This window comes from Colletes latitarsis, chromosome 9 (assembly GCF_051014445.1).
Source record: "Colletes latitarsis isolate SP2378_abdomen chromosome 9, iyColLati1, whole genome shotgun sequence".
NCBI lineage: Eukaryota > Metazoa > Arthropoda > Insecta > Hymenoptera > Colletidae > Colletes > Colletes latitarsis.
Genome location: NC_135142.1, coordinates 27,905,507 through 27,925,720, shown reverse-complemented (window position 1 = coordinate 27,925,720; position 20,214 = coordinate 27,905,507). Strand labels below are relative to the sequence as shown.

At 45.2% G+C, this 20,214-nt stretch overlaps 1 protein-coding gene across 1 annotated transcript in view; it reads left to right on the top strand.

Moving 5' to 3' along the window:
- The window catches only part of Ds (dachsous cadherin-related 1), a 367,500-nt gene that overhangs the window by 301,082 nt on the left and 46,204 nt on the right, over nt 1–20,214 (top strand). The window lies entirely within an intron of this gene.

Genomic DNA, 20,214 nt, shown 5'->3' with positions numbered 1-20,214 from the left:
AACATTATATAACATTACGTAATACTCCAACGATTTCATTAGTACTGGATTCTATCACCGTAACCCCATTTCCTGGGTTACCGGATTCCAAACTGGTCCAGAAGAGATGGGCTCTGGACCTAGCGATTCGTAGGCGTAATCCTTTGATCCTCGAGAACCCGGAATTCCTCTTACACACTTACGTAATCCCAAAGGCGATAAGATAATCTATCTCCCCTCTGGTGAACGCTAATTTAATCCGTGGATCGAAAGGGTTGGTAACGAGATCGAATTACTCTCTGGATTCCCAACGAACGATACTAGTCGATGGAGTGTTTGGTGGTTTTCGTGCCCTGGGATTCTTGTCCGGGGGAATGCGCCTCGAGTGGCGGTCGACGGAAGAGACGACGAGAGAGGGTTGGACCCCGCGAGACAAGAGAGCAGAGCGAGAAAAAGACGGAGGAAGAAAGGAGGAGGAGGAGGTGGGCCGTCGTCGTCGTCGTCGAGGTCGCATAAATCGTCGCGAGTCGGATTCCGGGCAGCCGAACGCAAGCCGCCATTGTCCAGGACTTTTTGCCCCTCCCTCTCTCGCTCTCTCCACGGCGAGTGCTGCTGCCGCGGAGCTGCACTCTTTGCATACGCTTTAAATATCACCGCTCCGTTGGCTTTGAGGGCTCCCAGCACCACGTCTTTCCCTCTTATGCGCTCCTTTACGTTGGTACCGGCCGAACGCTGGGGCGGAGCAGACGGTCGACGTCCAAGGGAAGCCGAAACCAAACTCTTCTCTCGGTTTCTGCTCCCTTTGTGCCGCTCAGAACCGTCCACTTTCCGCCATCGCCGCGGCCACGTCGACTCCGAGCCTAGTCTCGAGCTGTCGCGCTAATCGACAACCCTCGAACGAAATCTCCACCCCCTTGGAAGTTTCTAAAACCCCCTTTTTATGCTGCAAGATTTAAATTTTAATTAAATCACAAATGTGAGTGTTATTTGACACGTTCACTGCCAGATCAAAAATATTCTGCAAGACTGCGTAATCTGAAATTTATTTCTCTCGAGGACTCTCAACTTGAGAAGTAAGTTTTCTAGTTCCCTTAGTGGTAAATCCTGTCACCAAGGAAGTTGTTTCTACTATTAAGTAGAATGTGCACGTCTGATCCGATAAAACAGACGTCTGACTATCTAACAAAAGCAAACTATCGAGTACAAACGATTTGTGAGTATATTATACCCGGGACGTTGATGTCGGAGCGCCTGAGAGACCGGAATATTCCAATCGGGGCTCTATTTATTTGCACGGGCATAAACTAGGAAATAATCGCTACCGCGCGTGTGCAATCATGGTAAACGAACGAGTTAACAAAGTTATTATGTCGATAACGATCCGCCGTTCCATCAATCCCTCGTAACTTTTCTAATTGGTCCCGTGGAACAACGATTTCTATCGAGTGCCCCGGGGTTTGATCGAACGTCGTCCGGTATTAACGCCCGTTTCGGAATAATTTGTAGATCGAATAAAAACGAGAGCCCGAGCGGCGTTATCGCGCGACACTCTCGATCTCGGGCGAACGATTTCGAGTTTTTGAAAACGACCTAAGCGGACGGGGCTAATCTTATCCCGCCGACACATCGTTAGTCTTTAACGAATTTAACGACGATGCCATATAAAGATCAACGAGCAGTGGCGTCGTTCGACGGTGTCTATAAAGATAGACGGAGATATAATTCGAGGAACGATCCGTATGTTACGACCACGGATAAAATTCGCCTAAATCCCCCCCTCGTTGGAGGTTCCTCCTTCGATCGGTGAATTGAAAAAAAAAGAAATTTATATTTACCGATACTGGAAAACCTAATGCAATTATTTGTCACATTTTGCTAGAGACAAAATCTCGATACGAAACGTTCCTTAACTTTCTCGTGCTCGAACGGGAACGAGACCAGTTCCAGAGCATTGTTCGGATATTCCGTCGAAAGAAACGACGTGGGAAACACATAAAATGTCATTAGTGTAAAGAATCTCGTGGCCGAGTGGCCGTGACACGTCCCCGGGAGAGCAGAAAATTTGTGGGCCAGGAGTGCGATATAAAACGCGACAACGTCGGGGATAAAGCGGGGTCGGAATTCTCGTCGGTCGGAACAGGGATGACGCAAAAAGCAGGAGTTCTTTCCTACTCGAAGATGAAGTATTCCGGCGTCGTGACGCGGTCGATTCGCCGGGGTTCGTTCGGTCCTTCTGTTCCTTTTCCACTCCGATCCTCGGATCTTCCCTTCCTCCGATCGTGCGGACCCGTGCGCGCATCGTGCTTTCGCCGGACTTGCAAATTTCACCAGCCTCTTCGGGGTCCGTGGCTGCTGCCTTTGCATCCCGAGAACGAGCCAGCCCAACCTAAACCGAGCTGCGAGATCCGCGGGGAAAGATAGCGAGAGGAGTCTCTCTGCCACGGCAGGACGAATGCCCGCAGTCTGATTTGCGTAATTCCGTTCCTGGAATTTCGTGTCCCGTGCTACCAAGCCCCCTGCTCTCTTATTCCGAGAGAATAGATAACAGAGACGGTGCCCTATCGACAAGATTTGACCACAGAGGAACCAGGGACGAGCTAAACTTTAAATGAAATTCAGTTCAAATAGGGAAATATATTCTGCAGACCCTCGAAGTGTACCGTCTCGTAATATCTAGAGTGATTAGCAAACTATCGGACCCAGCGAGCACCGCGGCAATTTATTACGATTATTAATCCTCGAACGAGGACCTCGCGCCAACGTTCGAAACAGACGTGGCCTAATCGTCGGGTCTCCCCAACCCGTTGATTCGTTACGAGGAATCATGAGAAAGTTCAGCCGGGTCCGTCCGCGCGTGAAATATTGCAACCACTTGACTCTCGGGGCCGGCATAGAAATTTTCACAGTTCGTAAAGCAGGTACGCGAAGACGGTTTAATAACTCACAGGTGTGGCGAGCTCATTGTTCATCGCCGTTTAAGGCCCGACAGCCTCCGCCTCCCGGTAAACACGAAGTCGGCGCTCGTAAAACGTTGCGTTTTTTACTCCATCGGGCATCGAAAGACTCGTGACTTTTTCAACGTTGCAATTTCAATTCGCTTTAGTAACGAGCCCCCTGCCCCCTGGGCCGCAGATCGAAACAAATTTCTGCACAGCGGCGTCGATGTGGCCGACCCGTTTCCACGCTCCGCGTTTTCTCCGTTCTCGAACGATATTAATCGTTCGAATACAATGACTAGAAAAAACACGTCTACGAACGTTTCAAGAGTCTTGTATACGTGGTATACGGGTAGATCTCACACCTTACGGACCACCATACGCCGGTCAGTTGAGAAAATATTCACTGCGCGTAAATATATGCGAGTTGACTGTGGGAGGGATTGAAAAATCGACAGGGGGTAGGTGAACTTTATCTTAAAAATTATTTTCAGTTACAGGGGTCGAATACGATCATTTTTGGTGAATACACATACCCCCGAAATCCTGCTCGGTTTCGAGAAAAAAATTCCTTAGCGAAAATACAATGAGCAAGAATGCACACTTCCCTGAAATTTTCGGCGAAAAAGAAAATTTCAAATTATTCCAGAAAAATTATTTTTGGCTGCGGGGGTGGATTATAATCATTTTTGGTGAACACAAATACCTTTGAAATCCTGCTCGGTTTCGAGAAAAAAATTCCTTAACGAAAATACAATGAGCAAGAATGCACACTCCCCTGAAATTTTCGGCGAAAAAGAAAATTTCAAATTATTCTAGAAAAATTATTTTTGGCTGCGGGGGTGGATTATAATCATTTTTGGTGAACACACATACCTTTGAAATCCTGCTCGGTTTCGAGAAAAAAATTCCTTAACGAAAATACAATGAGCAAGAATGCACACTTCCCTGAAATTTTTGGCGAAAAAGAAAATTTCAAATTATTCTAGAAAAATTATTTTTGGTTACGGGGGTGGATTATAATCATTTTTGGTGAACACAAATACCCTTGACATCCTGCTCGGTTTCGAGAAAAAAATTCCTTAACGAAAATACAATGAGCAAGAATGCACACTTCCCTGAAATTTTTGGCGAAAAAGAAAATTTCAAATTATTCTAGAAAAATTATTTTTGGTTACGGGGGTGGATTATAATCATTTTTGGTGAACACAAATACCCTTGACATCCTGCTCGGTTTCGAGAAAAAAATTCCTTAACGAAAATACAATGAGCAAGAATGCACACTTCCCTGAAATTTTTGGCGAAAAAGAAAATTTCAAATTATTCTAGAAAAATTATTTTTGGCTGCTGGGGTGGATTATAATCATTTTTGGTGAACACACATACCTTTGAAATCCTGCTCGGTTTCGAGAAAAAAATTCCTTAGCGAAAATACAATGAGCAAGAATGCACACTTCCCTGAAATTTTCGGCGAAAAAGAAAATTTCAAATTATTCTAGAAAAATTATTTTTGGCTGCGGGGGTGGATTATAATCATTTTTGGTGAACACACATACCTTTGAAATCCTGCTCGGTTTCGAGAAAAAAATTCCTTAACGAAAATACAATGAGCAAGAATGCACACTCCCCTGAAATTTTCGGCGAAAAAGAAAATTTCAAATTATTCTAGAAAAATTATTTTTGGCTACGGGAGTGGATTATAATCATTTTTGGTGAACACACATACCTTTGAAATCCTGCTCAGTTTCTGGAAAAAAATTCCTTAGCGAAAATACCATGTCTGATCAAGAATGCACACTCCCTTGAAATTTTCGGCGAAAAAGAAAATTTCAAATTATTCTAGAAAAATTATTTTTGGCTGCTGGGGTGGATTATAATCATTTTTGGTGAACACACATACCCTTGAAATCCTGCTCAGTTTCGAGAAAAAAATTCTTTACCGAAAATACAATGAGCAAGAAATTTCTCCGAAATTTGAAACATCATAACTCCTGAACGGATTGGAGGATTTTAATGAATCGAAAGGCAAACAACGCGTATTTTAGTGAAGAATATAGAGAAATTCTAAGAATATTCGAAATGTTATTCCTTAATCTCGTAAATAGCCCCAGAAGAATACATTGTTCCAGTAAACTTTTACGAGTTATTTAATTCTAGATCCTGATTTGAAAGGAATCTGGTGGTGTGGATGGATTCTGGAGAGTCTATGGCGTCTCGAAAAGCTGCGAGCAAGGCGTTCAAAGGTCCATGGGTGCTCTCTCGGGGTCGGGGAGTGTGCGTGCGAACATATAGATGCTTAGATAGGGCAGCGCTACGAGGCGCGATGAGAGCGAGTCGGGGCCCCGTTTCTCCGCGCGCTAGGGCCCTATGATGCGCCTTCCTCGACTCTTATCTCGCGCCTCGTTATCGCCGTTTACCATCTCACGGTCTAGAGAGCGGAGGGTCCTCTGTGCGCTCTCCGTGCATGCACGCGCTCCTCCATATATCTTTTTCTCGCTCTTCCTCCGATCCTTCGGCGATTCGATCCCCTTTCCCGTTTCTGCCCCGCTCTCGCCGCCCTTGGAATTTCGAGGAAGGAGAATTACTGCGGGGTAATCCTAGATGAGATTGTTGAAGGCGGCGGTAGGGGGGGCGGGAAGGATGGCCAACGTAGGTGAGAAACGACGCGATGTGTGGCGAAACTCTACACTCCCGTTCAATCATGCAGCGTCTAAATACGAAATTCTTGCAGTTCCTTTCTGCACCGCGGCCCGGCTGAATATTAGGATTCGCAGAAAGGACGATTAACTCGGGGCTCGTGTTCCAGCCATATGGTCGGCACTTCTCCTGCCCCGGAGCGCCTCGAACATGCATCGTCGAAACCTTCGTCGTGGAAATATTAAGAACGAATAAAAGACGTGTTTCAGAGCGTTCCCTTAACGATCCCTCTGTTGCGCGTAGACGTAGTTGGAGATAGGAGCGGCGAGAGTGGCGCGGGCGCTAGACAACGGTAGCTAATGTCGAGCATCATTTTATTTTCGCTCGGTTGCAAGCTGCGCGCAACCTTATTGTCGCCGTCCATTGTCTTGTCGTTCTTGCCGCCCTCCGAGCCCTCTTCTTCTTCTTATCCCCGGTGCGCGCCCCTTTCTGTAGAACCGTCCGCCATGCCAGACCATTTAGCCGCGTCCCGTGCACCGGGGACGTTTTACGCATGTACGTGGCTCTATTCGTTTGTTTACCGGTCTCGATGCTTGCATTTCTTGCGCTATTGTGCGCCGGCTACACGTTCGTTCCGCTGTTACCCGCGTCGGAGAGAAATCCTCCGCGGGTCTCCCGGTTGTGAGAACCACCAGCTCGCCCGTTGCAATTTGTACGTTCGTATTTCCAACCGATCCGCGGTGGCCGCGCGTTCGACCGATACCAGGCGAATCGTTCCGCCCCTCTGCATAATCCGGAAATAAATATTCCGTCGCGTAGCGTACGCGGCGGCGTGTACGTGCCAGGGCACGTCGATATAGCCGTAAGGTGGACGGTAAACGCCGGACGGACGGCGTTGATGCGCTAAAGAGAACCGGAGAAGGCGTGCTCGGGGCAAAGGGAGACGAAACGAACGATCGCGAGGAAAAGGGGGACGAGCGAGACCCCCGTCAACGACAGCATACCTTCGCCACGGTATCGCTTCTTCATCGCATTCGTCGCGTCGCTGGACGCTACCACGACCCACGGCTAATCATCATTATTTAATTACGAGATCGTTTTTCGTGGCGCGGAAGAATAGTGTCGCCGGTTCGCGGAGGCACGTCCCTATCGTCGTCAGGCGTCGTTCCGTTCGACGATTTTCGTAAATCTGGCACTCGGGGGTCGTCCTTCGAGCGCGCGGAATTCGAGACACGTATCCGTGGACTCGGTTTCCGCGAGGTTTTACGACCCTCCGGCTTGGAATCGTCCTTAAAGACCGATGACGGTACGACGTGTCGACGAGTGTTACAGTCCTGCGGGCAACCGATCGTTCGGATCCACCGCGAACTCGATCCCGAGGGGTTAACAACTTCATTCCGTCTTATTTCATCGTTACGAGCGTTGCAGCTTCTACACTCGCGCGAGAAAAATGGAAAATAACGATTACGTTGCGCGATAATGTCTTGTTAATGGAAAAAGCACGCCTCCGCGGGTCCAGTGAATCAACGGGGCGAACTGTATTTTCGAAAATTTCATCGCGCGCCGTTCCCTAATTAACGAACGGCGGGCGGATTCGATTCCGTTTCGCTCGGCGTCAAGTCCCGATCGGCGTTATCTCGATCGATCGCTATAACCGGCGGAGGCTGGCTACCCGGTCCAATTAAAAATCCACGAATTTATGCAAACGGTCGGGCTTTTATTGGCCGCCGAGAGCCGGGGGCCCCGGGACATTCCGAAATCGATCGCGCGGGACGCCGCGTCGGAAATCGCGACCGTGAAACGAGGATGCCCGATCCTTTCGGGCCCACGGTCCGCCGGCGCGGGACGCGCGGGGTGACGGGCGTCCCCGAAGGAACGAACCTCCTATTTAGAGCGAAACGGCTCGTAATTCGGTCGTGAATGTCCCGGTCGGCGGGCCGTTTCGGTGTCCGCGAAAAAGGACCGAGCGAGGTGACAAAGTATTCACCGAAGGCGATTACGAGCTTTCCTCCGCGGTCGTAAACGCGCGTTTTACGTGGTCGGGGCGATCGACGGCCACGGTGCCGCCCCTGAGGACGGCCTACGGGGCCCAGCCACCGTACGACCTCGAGTGGGATGGCCCGTTACGAGCTAATTAGCAAAATAAGAGAAACTCTCTGTGAGGTATACAAGCGTGTCGTAGCTGCAGCAGCGTAGGCAAGGGAACTCTACCGCGTCCTTATACGGCGTGATCGAATCGTCAGTCTGTAATTTATCGCGAGTTTTCTTAACCCGGAATGTTTCTCCTTGTGAAACTCGGTGCACCGGTTTTTTTCTCCCCCCCCCCCCCCACGTTCGCTACCGCTTCGTTTCTTCGTTTCCTTCTTGTCCGCTCGGAACGAACAGAGCAATTAAAACGCGATGTTTAGAGACTAATATCGTACGCCATTCTCTGTCCCGCCGCTGGGATTACTCCCGCTCGATCGATCACGAAAGTCTAACGAGCATGGCGAAGAATATGTTCTCCAGAAGGAAGCGATTATTAATTTCAGCTCGATGAGATTGTTTCTGGAAATGTCTTCGCCCCGGCGTATCGTGCCACGCCTATACGTGGCAGAGAAAATTAGTCCGCGAGGAGGAATAGAAGCCATGCAAAAACTGCTACCAGTTCCAGGCTCTTCTTTAACATAGCCCAACGACTATTCTGCACGCGATGATCGAACGAGCCAACGGATGTCTCGACCGAATGGCGTAGCGTTGCCGTTTATTAACCGTTTCGTTACTACCGACCGCTCGAATCGTTCTCCGGCTAAACGATCTACGAATACGACACCCGGGAGTCGTTGTACCAGATATTTCAAGATAGTTGCCGGATTGTCTTCCTCATGCAGGTTCTTCCGCGCTGGACATTCCTCTATTATGAGCTTCGTCGCTTGAATTTCATTATCGTTCGCACAGTAGGATGGGATCGTGTTTTATTACCAGCTACGAACGAGTCAATCGAGACGAATTTTAAATTGTTTAGAAATATATTTTCTCTCACGGTACCATACGAAAGTATTCTTCGTCTTCTTGGCCAGAATATGTTTGATCGTAAAGACGTCTCTCCTTTTGAATAGTCTATTATTTGCTGGACTCCTCCAGGGACCCTTTCTGACGCCTGACGTTGAGTTCCTGAGGCTTGGGAGCCTATAATCTCCCGCACCCAGGATCGCGAACATTGTTTCCACCCCCTGGTGACACGATATCCCAGCTTATTAGACATCATTCTCGAGTCGCAGAGGAACTGGTACTCAAGGACTCTTCTTGACCCAAATATATTCGATTGTAAGGACGTTTTCTCTTGAATAGAGTCTATTATTTGCTGGACTCTCCCATGGACGAGATCCTTTTGGACGCGTGACAGCCTTTCATATGTTTTAATTCCGGACGAACCGATTGTCAGAAACGAAATCCGACGAGGCTTTTGAATCGTTCGTTTCCCAGACGGCCACAGCTCGCGATTCTCGTTAATATTTGCCCGCATCTTTGCGTCATAATTTTCGATCCAAATTGCAGTATCGCACTTCATAAATATACGTAATGCTTTTACCGTACTTAGTTGCGAACACGCGATTACAGGTTACGGGGCATGGTTAAGCTTACGTTGTCTTTATTTCAGCTCGTTTTACGCTAATTTACAATTTATTTTAAGCTCTAGCACACTTCCTGCGCGCGAATCTATTTTTATAGCCCCATAAACTGTCAATTAGTTTAACAGCAATGTTCTCTGGCTATAAAATTGTTATATAATACGATCTCGCTTGTTATTGGATAGAAAGCTTTTCCTAGCCAGCAGCAAACGTCGTTTGAATTTGCATTTTCTACGTATTCCATAGAACGAGCTACGTAATTGCAAATATTAACCCTTTGGTACGACCAAAGTTATTCTGAGCAAAGTATAGATACAGTATTTTTCTGGGATATAAAAATAATGAATATTTTACAGTATATATAGTAAAGCATGTAGTCAAATGAACAGACAGAATGAATAATTAGACAAGCATTGGTACTGTCTATGATATAGTTATCTATGAATCTTTCACATCGATCACAGTAGATTTCTAACTTCTCCTTTCGATTTGCACTATCAGATACCACTCTGTGTATTAGAATGACACTTAATGGTAACATGGACGATGAAAATGTCGAGTATTTAGGGTCTAGTACCGAGGGACTCGAAGCTGAAGACTCCAACATCTTTTTACGTAAATTCATCCCCTTTTGACTTGCAAAAATATCGAGTACTCTAGGGATGTCTAGTACTGAGGGACTCGAAGCTGAAGATTCCCATATCTTTTTATATAGATTCATCCCCTTTTGTCTTGCACTATCAGATACCACTCTGTGCATTAGAATGATACTTAATGGTAACATGGACGATGAAAATATCGAGTTTTTAGGGTCTAGTACCAGGGGACTAGAAGCTGAAGGTTCCAATATCTTTTTACGTAGATTCCTCCCCTTTTGACTTGCAAAAATATCGAGTACTTAGCGATGTCTAGTACCGAGGGACTCGAAGCTGAAGATTCCAATATCTTTTTACGTAGATTCATCCCCTTTTGACTTGCACTATCAGATACCACTCTGTGCATTAGAATGACACTTAATGGTAACATGGACGATGAAAATATCGAGTTTTTAGGGTCTAGTACCAGGGGACTAGAAGCTGAAGGTTCCAATATCTTTTTACGTAGATTCCTCCCCTTTTGACTTGCAAAAATATCGAGTACTTAGCGATGTCTAGTACCGAGGGACTCGAAGCTGAAGATTCCAATATCTTTTTACGTAGATTCATCCCCTTTTGACTTGCACTATCAGATACCACTCTGTGCATTAGAATGACACTTAATGGTAACATGGACGATGAAAATGTCGAGTATTTAGGGTCTAGTACCAGGGGACTAGAAGCTGAAGGTTCCAATATCTTTTTACGTAGATTCCTCCCCTTTTGACTTGCAAAAATATCGAGTACTTAGCGATGTCTAGTACCGAGGGACTCGAAGCTGAAGATTCCAATATCTTTTTACGTAGATTCATCCCCTTTTGACTTGCACTATCAGATACCACTCTGTGCATTAGAATGACACTTAATGGTAACATGGACGATGAAAATGTCGAGTATTTAGGGTCTAGTACCGAGGGACTCGAAGCTGAAGGTTTCAACATCTTTTTACGTAGATTCATCCCCTTTTGATTGCACTATCCGTGTGATACCAAGAGTATCGTTGCTATAAATAAAAATATAGAGTACTGAGGGATCGAAGGTTGGCGATAGATCCGTCCCTGGTCGCGATCCACGGGTGCAATAGTCGGCTCGTTTATACGAGGGTGGCGACGATCGAGCATCGGGTAAGCTATCGATGCAAAATAAACGGTCGCGATGACAGAAAGTGCTCGTCCCCGCGGAGGCAGAGCTTAGAGAGGAGACCGGGCCGCGTCCTGCACGTGAGAACGAGCCGAGCGGAAGCAGGACGAGGCGTCGTCGCGCGCGAACGGCGAACAGAGAGCGCGGGAGACAAGAAAAGGAGCACGGGAACGGGAGTCAAGGAACTAGAAATGAATTCCATTTGTGCGATTGAGAGGGAACGAGCAAGGGAACGGCCGAACGGGACGGGGAGAGGCTCAAAGGGGGACAGAGAGAGAGAGGAGAGGAGAGGATAAAAAGGGCTGGCACGACGTCGCTCGCGAGGAAACACGGCGTCGGGAGGGTTACCATTGCCTCGTGGTAGACCTCGATGGTGAGACGCGACCGTATACCATGGGACCCCGTGCAACGAACGGAGAGAGAGGCGAATAGGAAGGACAGCGGATAAACAGAACTCGCGGCAAAGAACGAGACGCGGATAGATTGTAAATAAGGGTGGGGACCGCGGGATTATTCTGAATCGGTGAGCTCTCGACGAGTTTCTCTACCGACTCGCATTGTCGGTGCACGGCTAGAGGCCACGTTGTGGTACGAGGTGTTGCACGGATACGAGGTGTTACGAGGATATATCCTGAGCACGTGTACGCACGCGTACGCGAACCCACACTATGGCGCCAGAGTACATCGGCGAACCATTCACTGGCGGAACCAGAGATGGGCAAAATTCTTATCCTTATACGCGTGGCCACTGACGCGCTTTTCTGGCCTGCCGTCTTCCTCAAACCCTTCTCTGATAGGGGAGGGTATTTATGGAAAGATGAATTAATGTGCACAGAATCGTTTCTGCCATTATCCGGAACAAACGAAAATCGAGTAAACGTTACCAGGTCGAAGGGATTGCCACGGTTAAGGAGGGCACAGCGTTGGGAAAGTGGATCGAACGAACGTGTAGTATCCCGCGTAGCCAGATTGAATTGGTCGTTCGGCCGTCGAGATTCGGGCGACGATTGGATTTGCAATGCTAATGGAACTTTATGACCCTGCAGATTGAGAGATTAGAAGCAATCTAATGCCGCGTATCTGTGTCCGGGGCGATTAAAAATTACGAGGACTGATCAGATACGCATCTTTAATACGATACCGCGGGGTCCCCCGAAGTCCCATTCGCCGGAACGGGCGCAACGCGATCGGGCACGAAATACGACTCCCGGAGCTTTCTATTAACCCTTCTGATTATAAACGACGTTTAGAGAGTGATTCTAACAACTGGGGCTGTAATTTTGCTGTAGGCGAAGATCGAATGAAATCGTCGGGCGAACTTTTATATCGTTTAATGATCATTATTATCTTGTTACGGCCGGTGGTTATGATCGCTGGAATGAAATTATAACTGTTCGCGGAAGGCAGTTCCTCCCGCGGAGCAACAACATATTTTGTTAACTGGACAGGAGATTACCTGTATAATTCTATCTCGTTTCTAATTATTATTTTATGGTACGATGTTTCTCCGAGTGCTTAGCCACTCGGGCTCCCCGGGGCCATTCCCCGCGCGAAAGGCACCAGTTAATGACATTGGGAACTCGATACGTCAGGAAATGCTTGGATCGATCGACTGTTGGGCATCGTTAAAAAATTTATATTTATTAGATCTCTGGCTCCGCCAAACAGCAACCGGAAGTTATCCACCAAGCCCTGATATTTTCACGAGGGGATGAGTTTCCCGTGTCTCGAGCCTGTCATCGTGGATGGCTCGAGAGGGCTGGGAATCGATGATGCGCGGATTGCGGGCTCCCAGCTAGTAAAAACTCGCTCTGGATTCGATCCACGGACTCGCGGGGACGGGCTGGCGAACGGAAAGGCGGAGGCAAGGAAAACGGGGGGAGGGGGGGTGGCCAGACGTGGGCCACGAGGGCTTCGAGGGACCGGACTGGACCGGCGATCTCCGCGAATTAATCAAATACGCGAGCGATTTGTCTTCGTTACACCCACGTAGGCACCCCGGAGGGACGCCTGTGTAACCGGGGTGACGAAGCCCTCTCGAGTCGGCACCGCGGGTGAAAAACCCGTTCACCGACTGCGCCGCGGATCGTAATTTATTCCCTCGATGAACGGACGGGGGGGGGGGCGGACAACTTCAATTTTGACTTGAACGTTAAATTTCGGCACGCGACGCAAGGAAGTTTTACTTTATTCGAAATCGGAGGGGCGAGATCGGTGGCGTCTCGAGAGATACGAGCTGCATCGAATTATTGGACGTCCGTGTCCGGATTAGCGAGTGGTGGCTTCAGGAAACCGCGTAAAGTCGCGATAAAATTTCTCGGCTTATTTGCAGAGTCTCGTGTCCCCAGAAGGGTTCGACGAAACGCTTGCGCACGGTCCCAACGGCCGATTATAATTTAACGATTATCGATAAATAGATGGGCGCGAAGGGAGCGATCGCGTTTGTTTATATTGCCGTTTAAAACGCCGCGACGATTATCCGCGCTGGCCGGTGCAATCTCGTTTCCAGTCCGAGAACTGCGTACGAGGCCGGGAATCGCCACGGACACGCGGACGATTTTGCCGTATTGGGATGCGAAGTAAATCGTAATTATATACGGAGAGTAGTACAGGATCGGGTGGACCCTCCTCTCGCGGCGAGAGTCGATGGAAAAAGATAACGCGGACGTTTAATAACACGGGTACCGAATGCCGATGGGTGTAGGTACAGCGTGTCGATGTGCGTGTTCCTCCGTCTCGCTCTATCCCCCTTTCGAACCAACACTACTACCCACGCGATGCGTGTTTCCAACGCGATCCGCTGCCCCTTCCGTGGCGCTGCTTGCCAATTACGCTTTACGATTAGTCCCAGAAGGCGGACATCTTGTTGGGCCCCGCGAAATCCAACACCCGAAAGCTTCCTTTTTCTCTGAATTTTCTTTAAATTAATTTTCAAGCGTTCCGACGATCCTCTTCAAACATAGAGCCGATAAAACTTACATTTTCTAGTAATAACTTAATATAAATATTTTCAAAATATGGAGCAATGTAAAAAAAAAAATTTTTAGACGAAATTAAAAATTTTTCAAATCGTTCCAAAAAAATTATTTTCGATTGCAAGGGTCGATTATAATCATTTTTGATGAATAGATATACCCCCGAAATTCTACCCAGTTTCGAGAAAAAAATTCGAGAAGGTGTGAAATTTTTCGACAAAATTCAAAATTTTCAAATCGTTATAAAAAAATTATTTTTGATTGCAGGGACCAATTATAATCATTTTTGGTCAATAGACATACCCTCGAAATCTTAACCATTTTTGAGAAAAAAATTCCTTACCGAAAATATCATTCCAGGCCAAAAATGGTAAAATTTCATGCGAATCTTTAAAATGTCATAACTTCTGAACGGATTGGACGATTTTAATGTTCAAAAAGCCAAACGCCGCGTATTTTAGTGTAGAATATGTAGCAATTATAAAAATATTCGAAAAGTTGTTCCTTGACCCCGCAAAATGAGAAAAACCCAATAAAAATGGTCCACTTTTCAAATAGCCATAACTCCTATAATAGTGAATATATTTCAATGAAACTTTTTTCTGAAGTAGAGCATTAGACAACTTTTCTGTAGGACGTCAAATGAAATTACTAAAAATCAAAAACGAATTTTTAAGAAAAATCGACAGGGGATAGGTGCCTAAATTTTTCGACGAAAGAAAAATTTTTCAAATCGTTCTAAAAAAATTATTTTCAGATGCGGGGGTCAATTACAATCATTTTTGGTCAATAGACATACCCTCGAAATCCTAACCATTTTTGAGAAAAAAATTACTTACCGAAAATATAATTTCTGGCCAGAAATGTCTGCCTGAATTTTCATGCGAATCTTTAAAACGTCATAACTTCTGAACGGATTGGACGATTTTAATGTTCAAAAAGCCAAACGCCGCGTATTTTAGTGTAGAATATGTAGCAATTATAAAAATATTCGAAAAGTTGTTCCTTGACTATGCAAAATGAGAAAAACCCAATAAAAATGGTCCATTTTTCAAATAGCCATAACTCCTATAATAGTGAATATATTTCAATGAAACTTATTTCTGAAGTAGAGCATTAGACAACTTTTCTGTAGGACGTCAAATGAAATTACTAAAAATCAAAAACGAATTTTTAAGAAAAATCGACAGGGGGTAGGTGCCTAAATTTTTCGACGAAAGAAAAATTTTTCAAATCGTTCTAAAAAAATTATTTTCAGTTGCGGGGGTCATTTACAATCATTTTCGGTGGATAGACATACCCTCGAAATCCCAACCATTTTCGAGAAAAAAATTCCTTACCGAAAATATAATTTCTGGCCAGAAATGTCTGCCTGAATTTTCATGCGAATCTTTAAAACGTCATAACTTCTGAACGGATTGGACGATTTTAATGTTCAAAAAGCCAAACGCCGCGTATTTTAGTGTAGAATATGTAGCAATTATAAAAATATTCGAAAAGTTGTTCCTTGACCCCGCAAAATGAGAAAAACCCAATAAAAATGGTCCACTTTTCAAATAGCCATAACTCCTATAATAGTGAATATATTTCAATGAAACTTTCTTCTGAAGTAGAGCATTAGACAACTTTTCTGTAGGACGTCAAATGAAATTACTAAAAATCAAAAACGAATTTTTAAGAAAAATCGACAGGGGATAGGTGCCTAAATTTTTCGACGAAAGAAAAATTTTTCAAATCGTTCTAAAAAAATTATTTTCAGTTGCGGGGGTCAATTACAATAATTTTCGGTGGATAGACATACCCCCGAAATCCTACCCACTTTCTAGAAAAAAATTCAGTACTGGCGGAACTTTAAACGTTAATAACTTTTCAACGAAGCCTCCATCAACAAATTGGTATTCTTGATTTTCGTCTTATTTTGGCCTCTAGAATCCCCCATTAAAATTTTCCCCAGGTATGGCCGAACACCCTGTATAGGTGACAGAACTTTTAACAGTGGAACTAAAATAATTAATTCCCAAATTGAAATATTAAAGAAAATAGATTTGAACAGGCTTCATAAATTTTAGTGAAGTCACGAAAGTAAATACTACAACAAGTTTTAAGTTACGTAGTTTACAATTGTCCAAAATCAAAGTTTCAGTCTCATAAATAATTTTACGGTTTTAGACTGTCAATTAACGTGTTAATGACGCCATTAAAATCTTATGCAATGAAATGCTTGTCGAATTGCAAACGAAAACGTACGACGGATACGATGGAAAGTTCCGTGGCGCGTAAAGTTCACTTTTTAAAAAAATATGGTTTGGAAGGTCTCTTCGATGGTTCGATACGAGTCCTCTCGCATTTGCTTTGCGGTGTTCCTCGAAACCGACGTGCACGTACGCTACGTTTACCAGCGCGCGTACGAGATTGCAACAATTTTAATAACACGGCTATCGAGCACTGGCAAGCATAAGTTTCAGGGCTCGGACTGTGGCTCGATCGTGTGCGTTCTGCACGTACGCGTTCGCAGGATCGGCGTCGGGCCCGTGGTAGCACAGAAGGCGAATACTCGCGCGCTTACAAGCGTAACGCGTGCGTGCGTCGTTTAAACCCGCGTACAGAGGAAACGTTACATACTCGAGCGCAGTACCGACTACGAGTCTCGTATTAATTTCATCTGTCCCGGAGCCGGGCCCTTTAAATATGCTTATTAGGGCTCCAAACGGTACACGCGATTCTCCAGCTCGCGCTCCGTCCTCCGCAACACGAGGTAATCTAATTCTCAAACTGCGGTTTATAAATCGCTAGAGGCCCACGAGTTTTAAAACGAGACAGACTTCGATAATCGTGTGTACGCCATTAGAAAATTGACGAGTACTATCAGAAATGAACCACTTGCTGTACAAATTCTTCTCAAGTTTCACAATCATGAGTCTACTCACTCGCGATCAAGTCTTATATATTAAAATCGCCATATTTTTCATTTAAAAGGTATTGTAGAATTTAAAGTTAAATATACGTTCGAAAAATTATTTGGAAGTAAATCGTACGTCAAGGGGTTAAATTGACGCGATTTGGCTCACTGCGTGCTATTTAAAATAAAAGAAAAATAGCGAATATACTTTCGGTAGAAGGTTCTGCTCTTAATATTTACGAGCGATCGTGAATTCCAGATTGGCAAGCTGTATTATTATCACCCAGCTTTTAAAGAAACGTTTATTACGAGCTGTAGACCCGATTGTTAGTCGTAAATATCGAGCACGATCCATCAAAAGAATATTCATACTTTGAGAAAACCCAACGGGGGGGGGGGGGAAATAGATTGTTTTACCGTTCCTAATGGGAATTCCTCTTGTAGAGGGGTGTAACGAGGGGGAGATAAAGTGGAGTGGGTATAAATAGCGACCCATAAATTATGCCGTTCACGTTCCCTCGCGAGTATGTACCATCTTTAAGGCGCAGTCGGTACGACCGGTGTCGTTCGATGTCAGCGAGGAACCCGAAGGCTTCGACGTGGACGACGTCACCGGGTACCGTGGAAATGGCAGCTCCTGCCTTCCACGTAAACCCACGGAGGCGGTGCCTGCTCCGCGTCTATCAGGTTTTTCCTACCGCTTGCGCGGAAAAACTCGATCGGTTCCATGGGAGAGACGATCGCGACGCGGTAGATCGCGAGGCGTTTGTCGAAACGCATCCACGGACGATGTACCAGCAGTCCACGGTACACGCGCTATCTCCCGTTTTGGATCGAGAGTGCGATCGATCGAGGGGAGCAATTATCGACCGACTTCCCGCGGAAAGACGTACCGCATGAAACGCGTGTACGTACCAGACGGAACGAACCCAAGAAACGGCCGTGGCTTTTTCTGACCGAACCCTTCAATGGGATGGATAGATATTTATTGGCATGGGACAGTAATATCCATTACGCATAAAAAAGATCCTTTACGATTCCTCGACGATTCGAACCGTAATATAAAATGCCACGACGGCCCATTGAGTAAAATATGGCGGGTTATTTGACGATCTCGTGCTCATTACCTGACGTTGGACGGTGTCGCCGGAGAATAGAGGCGAGGAAAAATCGGGCTCTTAACGATCGCCACGCAACAAAGGATCGATCAATCGGGCTCTCGAGTAAATGTCACGGAGATATTCGCGGGGTAACGGCCAAGACAAAGCGGTAACGGTTCTCCGCAGCGTTGAATAGCGCGTGCAAGAGCCGGAGACGATCTAGAAGTCTGACGCAAGAACAATACCACGTGGGATTCCGCGTGGTTTCGCGGCCGCCGTTGGAACATCCCTACGGTTCTTGGTGTGTCGCTCGTGGGCGGACCGGGGAACGGCACTCGTTATGCATGGAACACGCTACGAGTCGTCGTCCGTCATGCGATTGCACTTTGGATCGTTTTTATTTCGGTCCCGTCGTCCTTCCTGCTGGAAAACCTTCCCAATTCTATCCGTTTCCAATATGTTTCCAATATGTGTTCAGCCACCTCTGGGAAACATTTTAATAGGAGATTCTAAAGCCCAAAATAATAAGAAAATCAAGAATACTAATTTGTTCATGGTGGCTTCGTTAAGAAGTTATTGACGTTTAAAGTTCCGACCGTACTGAATTTTTTTCTCGAAACTGAGTAGGATTTCGGGGGTATGTCTATTGACCAAAAATGATTATAATTGACCCTAGAATCTAGAAATAATTTTTTTAGAACGATTTGAAATTTTTTAATTTTGTCGAAAAATTAAGGCACCTTACCCCCTGTCAATTTTTCTTAAAAATTCGTTTTTGATTTTTAGTAATTTCGTTTGACGTCCTACAGAGAAAGTTTTCTAATACTTTTTTGTAGGCACCCATGAACTCTACTTCAGAAAAAAGTTTCATTGAGACATATTCACTATTATAGGAGTTATGGCTATTTGAAAATTGGACCATTTTTATGAGGCTTTTCTCATTTTGCGGGGACAAAGACCAACTTTTCGAATATTTTTGCGATTTGTACATATTCTCCATCAAAATACGCGTAGTTTGCTTTTTTAAACATTAAAATCGTCCAATCCGTTCAGAAGTTATGACATTTTAAAGATTCGCATGAAATTTTACGGGAACCATTTCTGGCCTGGAATGATATTTTCGGTAAGGAATTTTTTTCTCGAAAGTGGTTAGGATTTCGGGGGTATGTCTATTGACCAAAAATGCTTACAATTGACCCCTGCAACTAACAATAATTTTTTTATAATGATTTGAAAATTTTGAATTTTGTCGAAAAATTTCACACCTTCTCGAATTTTTTTCTCGAAACTGGGTAGGATTTTGGGGGTATATCTATTCATCAAAAATGATTATAATCGACCCTTGCAATCGAAAATAATTTTTTTAGAACGATTTGAAAAATTTTTAATTTCGTCTAAAAATTTCAGTACCTATCCGAATTTTTTTCTCGAAGGAGGGTAGGATTTCGGGGATATGTGTATTCACCAAAAATGATTGTAATTGACCCCCGCAACCAAAAATAATTTTTCCAGAACGATTTGAAATTTTTGAATTTAATTGTTAATAACTTTTTAACGAAGCCTCCATCAACAAATTGATATTCTTAATTTTCGTCTTATCTTGGCCTCTAGAATCCCCCATTAAAATTTTTCCCAGAGGTGGCCGAACACCCTGTATAAAGAAACACGATCAATCTTTTTAATTCCATCAAAATTTTCGGCTATGACAATGTGTTTCCACTTCGTTTTTATAGTGTAAAATTTGTATTCTCTCCGTAATTACGCGTTGTACCCTTAGTACATTTATTCTTGCAAATGACTGGCTTTCACGAGCGATTTCACGGCATTAAATCACGACCAAACGGCTTCAAAGTGTCGCGACTGTAAGGCCGCAAGCTGGGTGGCAGACAGAGGACAGTTTTGTAATTGGCGACACATAATTGCATCAGGTGCCGCACACCCAAGCGCAACGGGTGGGCAATAACTCTTAACCGGGTAGATATTCATAATTCAACTTTAACCCACTTCGGAACTACTTGTTATCGGATCGAAAATGATGTATTCGAGTATAAAACACATCTTCAACATCGTTGTAGCAAGGTCCACCGTAAGTTCTTGTAAATACATAAAACCAACATACGAGGGACAAGATGCCCCAAGCATGGAGGACGTGAACGCGTGGATATCGTTAAATAATAATAAAGGATGACGTACGTAACGACCGGAAAGATTTCCCTATTAATCGATTTCGAACATTAGACCCGGCTGGGGAGCCTGGCTTCGAAGAAGTTGACCGAGGTCAGTGTCGAGGAGCGTTCGTTTT